The following is a 7,415-nucleotide window of genomic DNA, read 5'->3' on the forward strand; positions in this document are numbered from 1 at the left end:
AGTCCCAGATCACAGGAGAAGCGCAAGGCCATCCGACGCCCACCAGTACGTGGCAAGTGACCTGGGCGGGGTCCTGGCCCTGCCAGCGCCGATCTCCAACCATGGAGGGGGCCCTGGCCGTGCTGGAGCCCAAGCTGCTTCAACCTGAGCAAGGAGGCAGAGGAGCTGGCTATCTCGCACCCGGCCAAGCCATGCGAGGTCCTGTGAGCACTTCGAGGGCATTGTGTGGAGTGGAGGAGCTGAAGCACACGCTGCAAGGCTGCCGAGGACCTCTCTGATGGTGGGCGGGGCGGCTGCAAGCAGTTCATCCAGGACCTGGACTCCTTCCTTATTATCAATCAATCAATCAATCATTTATTTATATAGCCTCGTACATACAGCTAATAATCTCGAAGTGCCGTTACAGACACCAGCCTAAAACCCAAACAGCTATTTTTTGTATGGCAGGTGTAGAGTAAGCACGGTGCGTTGGTAAAAACTCCCTAAGAAAGGCCAAAACCTAGGAAGCAACTAGAGAGGAACCAGGCTATGAGGGGTGGCCACTCTTTCTGGCTGTGCCGGGTGGAGATGTATAACAGAACTATGCCAAGACTTTTTCAAAAATGTTCTAAGTGACAAGCATGGTCAAATAATAATCCTGAATATTTTCAGTGGCTCATGCCGATCATCAAGAGTTGAAAACAACAGGTCTGGGACAGGGTGCGCGGTCCATAACCGCAGGCAGAACAGCTGAAACTGGAATAGCAGGCAAGGCCGGCGACTGGGGACAGCAAGGAGTCACCACGGCGCGCAGTCCCGACGCATGGGTCCTAGGGCCCAGGTCCTCGCAGAGAAGAAAGAGAAGGAAAAGTTAGAGAGAAGCCAAGATTTTCAAAATGCTTCATAAATGACAAGCATGTCAATAATAATCAGGAATAAATCTCAGTTGGCTTTCTCATAGCGATTTCATTAAGAGTTGAAAACAAGGACTGGGACAGGTAGGGGTTCCATAACCGCAAGGCAGAACAGTTGAGAACTGGAATAGCAGCAAGGCATGGCAGGCGGACTGGGGACAGCAAGGGTTCACCCGGCCGGTAGTCCCGACGTATGGTCTGAGGCGCCTCAGGTCCTCCGAGAGAAAGAAAGAGAGAAGGAGAAAATTTAGAGAGAGCCAAGATTTCAAACATGTTCATAAGATGACAACATGAGTCAAATAATTAATCAGGAATAAATTCAGGTTGGCCTTTCATAGCCGATCATTAAGAGTTGAAAACAGCAGGTCTGGGACAGGTAGGGTTCGTAACCGCAGCAGAACAGTGAAACGGAATAGCATCAAGGCCAGGCGGACTGGGGAACGCAAGGTGTCAAGTCATGCCCGTAGTTCCTGACAGTATGGTCCTAGGCTCAGGTCTCAAGAGAGAAAGAGGAACGAGAGCAATTAGAGAGAGCCATACCCTTAAATTCACACAGGACACTGGATAAGACAGGAAGCTACTACCAGGTAAAACCAAACTGACCTGAGCCCCCCGACACATAAACTGACTGCAGCATAAAACTGGAGGCTGAGACAGGGCGGTCAGAGAACACTGTGGCCCATCCGAAGAATACCCCGGACAGGCGCCAAAAACAGTGAGGTCAGTGCTATTACAGTGAGGAATCACGTGCTGTTACGTGGGGGTCAGTGCTATTACAGTGAGGGTCAGTGCTATTACAGTGAGGCGTCAGTGACATTACAGTGGGATTCAGTTGCTATTACAATGAGGTCAGTGCTATTACAAGTGAAGGATCCAGTGCTATTACAGTGAGGATTCAGTGCATTACAATGGATCAATTACAGTGGGGCATGCTTTCAGTGATCAGTGCTATTACAGTGGGTCAGTGCTATTACAGTGAGTGCTATTACAGTGAGGATCAGTGCTATTACAGTGAGGATCAGTGCTGTTACAGTGGGGGTCAGTGCTATTACAGTGAGGATCAGTGCTATTACAGTGAGGGTCAGTGCTATTACAGTGAGGATCAGTGCTGTTACAGTGGGGGTCAGTGCTATTACAGTGAGGGTCAGTGCTATTACAGTGAGTGGCCAGCATTCTATAGATGTTTTGCTGGCAGGGAAATCCCCAGGAATGCAATCTTAGAAAACAAGGTGCTATCTAGAACCTAAATGGGTTCTTCGGCTGTCCRCATAGGAGAACCCTTTGAATCATTATTTTTTGTTCCAAGTAGATCCCTTTTGAGTTCCATTTAGAGCCCTTTACACAGAGTGTTCTACATGGAACACAACAGAGTTCTAACTGGAACCAAAAAGGGTTCTACCTGGAATCAAAAAGGTTGTGGGAAAGGGCATTGTTGAAATGATCAGAGGGATATTTATACACACAGCACAGTATACAGTATGCCTGTGATCCCTAGCCTAGATGTAGAATTTATAGGTGGCTCTATAGCAGGAAATCCCAGCAAGATGTGCTATTGGATATGACAGCACAACCAACGACCAGTCGTAAACCTGCAACATTGAASACCTGCAGCAAAACTAGTAGCTATCTTCTTGCACACTATTGTGAGGGAGGCAAAGCTTTGGCAATTTGGTCTTCACTGTGCCTATTAAGGGTTCACAGGCTTGAGTGTCTGTATGTGGGTGTTTATACAGTACAATTGATAATGTTAAAAGGTACAAAATTTAACATTTTTGGTACWTTGTTTTGCATTTATATTCATGCACAGTATTTCTACCTTTATTGTGTCATGTGTGCGACTATGTACAGTATAATCTATAGGCTATGCTCTGCATGCTGGAATATATACATACTTTATACAGTGCACTCCATTGCAGGGTCTTTGCATGCAGAAGATTCCAGTTGAAATGTCAAAAGGCATGCATTTCCCCTGACTTCTCTGTCCGTGTGTCAGAGCATGTCTGTTCTGGTTTGCTAACAGACCTTTACCACAGACCCAGTTCTCCCTTTAGACCCCACAGGCACAGAACTACAGGCCAACGGATTTCTTTTTGAATAATTGTCAAACAGGGTGCCGTGGACTTGTTTTTGGTCTTTCGACCCATGTTTATCTCAACCTGTGTACCATACATGTAGGAATGTCCTTACACTATCGCTTTACTTTACATGTCATTGTGTTGAACACAACAATTCAGCATTCAGACATCTTGGCAGAGCTTTGTAGTATGAAATAGAGCCTGCGAGGGTTGCTGTTTTCATGCCATTCATTGATCAGGAAAACATTGTCAGGTTCCTTGCCAATAATGACTGAAACCTGACCTCATTATAGTCCTTAGAGATCCGTTTATTTGTCATTCAGCAAAATAGAATCTGCACCTTTTGCATGTACTAAACACGCWKATGTAGTTATTGATAAAATGCCATGAGATGATACCCATGTCTGTGAGCAAGGTTTTCCCCCACATACTACATAAGAGCTTACTACAGTAATATTCCCATTTTCTCTCTCAGTTTTACTTATATTCCCTCTACTCTCTTGTACATTTATAAACTCTTCACTGACGTGGGGTTCTGACTCTGTCCATTCTCCCTGTCCCCCTCCAGGAGTCAGCCTTGGCCCATGTTGAGCTCCCCACCACTGTGGAGACGGTGGAGGCTGCCATCAAGAAACACAAGGACTTTACCACCACCATGGAGCTCAACCTGCATCGCATCAAGGCTGTCATCGAGGCCGGAGAGAGCCTCATTAGCCAGAGCAACATCTACTCGGACCGCATCAAGGAGCGTGTGGACACCCTCGCTAACAGGTGGGTGGCGACATAGGATTGTTCTTGTCTGACCATGCTATTGTATGTCAAAGCCATGTACAATCTTTCTTTAACATCTTTGACTATACATAGAAGAGCACGGAGGCATGAAAATGAAATGTGAGCTTAGTCCGATCCATATAGCAGCATGACTGAATATTCACCTGTCCTTATTTATACAGGGGAGGGTGCTGTGGTAAAGTCTGAAACGCATGAGGTGAAGGTAGAGGTATCACTTGTCACTTAGCAGAGGCACAATACCGTACAGTACCAGTTGAAAGTTTGGACTCACCTACTCTTTCCAGGGTTTTTCTTTATTTTTGACTATTTTCTACATTGTAGAATAATAGTGAACATATCAAAACTATGCAATAACACATATGGAATCGTGTAGCAACCAAAAGTGTTTAAAAAAACAAAATATATTTTGTATTTTAGATTCTTCAAAGTAGCCACCCTTTGCCTTGATGACAGCTTTGCACGCTTTTCTCTCAACCAGCTTGATGAGGTAGTCACCTGAAATGCCTTTCAATTAACAGGTGTGCCTTGTTAAAAGTTAATTTGTGGAATTTCAAAATTAGAAAACTTATTTTGATTTGTTTATGTCATGAACGTTAGAATGAGTGGACCAAGATGCAGCGTGGTATGGTTCCATCCTCTTTATTAGGTAGTGAAACTCAAAGAAAACAATAAATCACAAAACGAAACGTGACGCTACAATTGTGCTCACAGGCAACTATACATAGTCAAGATCCCACAAAACACAAAGGGGAAATGGCTGCCTAAATATGATCCCCAATCAGAGACAACGAAAAACAGCTGCCTCTGATTGGGAACCATACCAGGCCAACATAGAAATATAAATCACCTAGATGATCCACCCTAGTCACACCCCGACCTAACCAACATAGAGAATAAAAAGCTCTCTATGGTCAGGGCATGACAGTTTAACACTTTTTGTTGGTTACTACATAATTCGTAGTTTCATAGTTTTGATGTCGTCACTATTATTCTACAATGTTGAAAATAGTGAAAATAAAGAAAAACCCTTGAATGAGTGGGTGTGTCCAAACTTTTGACTGGTACATTAAATGAATGCACTATGGATATTGAAATATAAAATACTGTTCAAATATGAGTTAGTTATACTATAGTGATAACGAAGTGGTCTTGGTAGCAGGTGGGCTTCACAAACACAATGGTACACAGAGGAGACAAAGCATAAGCGACCGAAAAGAAACTCRCCTCGTTGATACTTTCTTTAACAGCAGAGCATGACATTCATACTGATGGGTGAGGCAAGGAGGGGCCTAGTTACCCCGTATTCAACTCTCCKCCCCAACAATAGCATGGGGCGACCACATGTTAGGGAGATATTTAGATGAGACCGTTGGCCGACTCATATCTTTACAATGGACTGTTGTTCATTGTTGCTCGGTGTGCTGCACCAAAGCCATCTACATCATAGAGTTACAGTTGCAGATACCAGTAGAGTGATTGATGCAGTGTGTGAATGAATTGAGCAGTGTGTGAATGAATGGCTTTATGTTTCTCTCCTCCACAGAGGCAACCAGAACCGGGAATTGGCCCAACAGTGGCTGGAGAGGCTCAACGGCCAGTGGGGGCTCCAGAGGTTACTACAGGACTGCCACGAGGTAGGACGAAACACAAATAGTGTCATAACCAACACTGGCATATCAATGGAATCACCAATGGGAGGTAGTATGGGTTCAAAAAAGGGCTTGGGTTCAGAGCTATACTGTACTGTACATGTCTCTGCCTGGGACCACAGGGGGTCAGGCTTAAACCTCCAGGTGAATATCATATTGCGGGATCCTTCAGGGATATACTGAAACTCTGCTTCGCTGAAATTGAATGAAATCTGAAAGACCTGGAGTGGGTTCCTGTTCTTCCTCAATCTTTATATCAGGGGTGACAAAAATGTATATTTTTTTCTATGTAAGTTGAAGGATTTGAGCCAGCCGGCTGCTGTGTTAGATGCTTAACTTGGGGATGTGAGTGACAGACGAACTTGACTCATCTGAAGTTTAGACGTGATTGGATGTTGCTGGATCTTTCTGACAGGACAGTCAACTTCTGGCGAACCCGTTGAGAGAGGCTGACCTAGTTGATAGTCGGTGGATACTTGTCATACGGTTGTCATTTGGTTGCAAAGGAAGATGATGCTTTGCTGTGACAGGACTTTGACTGCCATGTTTAAGCTGTGCTGTGTGTCTGTGAGTCAGGACAGCCATATTCAGTGTCCAGTGCCCAACCTGGATGCATCAGCTGTATCAGGGGTTCCCGAGTGGCGCAGCGTCGCTACAGACCCTGGTTCGATTCCGGGCTGTATCGCAATGATTCMCCATGATTCGGTGTCCCGTAGGGCGGCGCACAATTGGCCCAGCGTCGTGCGGGTTAGGGTTTGGTCGGGGTAGTAAATAAGAATTTGTTCTTAACTGACTTGCTTAGTTTAATAAAATGTTTTAAATGAAAGGGTATTATAGTGTGCCCCAGAGCTACCCTACCTAACCCAGAGCTTTATTCCGTTTCTGCAACTTTCTCTCTGCCTGCCCTGCATTGAATAATTCACCACCACCTCCCTTCGTCATTTGTTCAGGGGAAAGGGAGTGTATCTGGGTGAGAAGGCTTCCCTGCCCATGTGTGGCCTACTGTATGAGAGGGACACACACTGCGACAGTTTGTAAGAACGTGCAGAACCAAGTCAGTAGTGTGTTCTTAACTTTTACGCTTTCTATACAGCTGTACTGGCTTGGGAACAAAGGGTTGATGCACATCCAGCSGCTGGTTTTTACCATGCTCCATTCTGAACCACAGTTCTAGCAGAATTCTAGACTTTGCTAGTTCACTTGTCTATTGGTAGCGTCCCAAAAACGTAGTGCAATAAACACTTTAAAGGGAATAGTTTCCCTATAGATATGAGATGGCCCTGTTTAGCTCTATCTGTCCTGTTCTTTGAGTGAGATGGTAAGATGGAGCCATGAGGAGGAGGAGGCCTGGTCACCCTGGTGATGACCCCCATGTAGGGACATCACATTGACCTGACTGTGGACTGGAGGCAGAGGGTCATCGTCTCTAATAGCAGTGGTACCACTGGAGTCCATTTGATGAGCGCCATTCCTATATTTCCATAAGCTGCTGCCTCCCAGTCTGCACATGGGCCCACTTGGCGTCCCAGGGGTGCTTTCTGCCTGTGATCCCCACTGAGCTCCTCTGGTCAGGAGGGCAGCATCCAGGGGCGAGAGGTTGAGGAGAAATATGCAATGGACCCTTTACACGAAAGCAGAGCAGTAAATCTATCAAACCACAAATATATCATCTCTCCCTCCCTACCTCCGTCTTTCTCTGTCTCCTTATCCCCAGATCGCGCCAGCGAGGGAGAGCCGAGAGGAGAGCAGGAGGAAGCCAGAGGGGAGAGCAGCGCGAGGGAGAGCAGAGAGGGAGAGCCAGAGAGGGAGAGCCAGAGAGGGAGAGCCAGAGAGGGGAGAGCCAGCGAGGGAGAGAGGAGGGGCGAAGGAAGGGAGGGGGAGTGGATGAGCAGCATAGAGAGAGCGAGAAAAGAGAGGGAGAGATACTACGCTGCTGTGAGCGTCACCAGGGGAATGCTCTGCACTTGAACATACATCACTGAGTGGGGGGGGGGGGGGTAAAGGGT

General features: G+C 46.2%; 1 pseudogene; it reads left to right on the plus strand.

Annotated features, from left to right (window-relative positions):
- The window catches only part of LOC111957207 (spectrin beta chain, non-erythrocytic 4-like), a 50,908-nt pseudogene that overhangs the window by 5,021 nt on the left and 38,472 nt on the right, over positions 1-7,415 (plus strand).

Source organism: Salvelinus sp. IW2-2015, linkage group LG4p (assembly GCF_002910315.2).
Source record: "Salvelinus sp. IW2-2015 linkage group LG4p, ASM291031v2, whole genome shotgun sequence".
Taxonomy (NCBI): Eukaryota; Metazoa; Chordata; class Actinopteri; order Salmoniformes; family Salmonidae; genus Salvelinus; species Salvelinus sp. IW2-2015.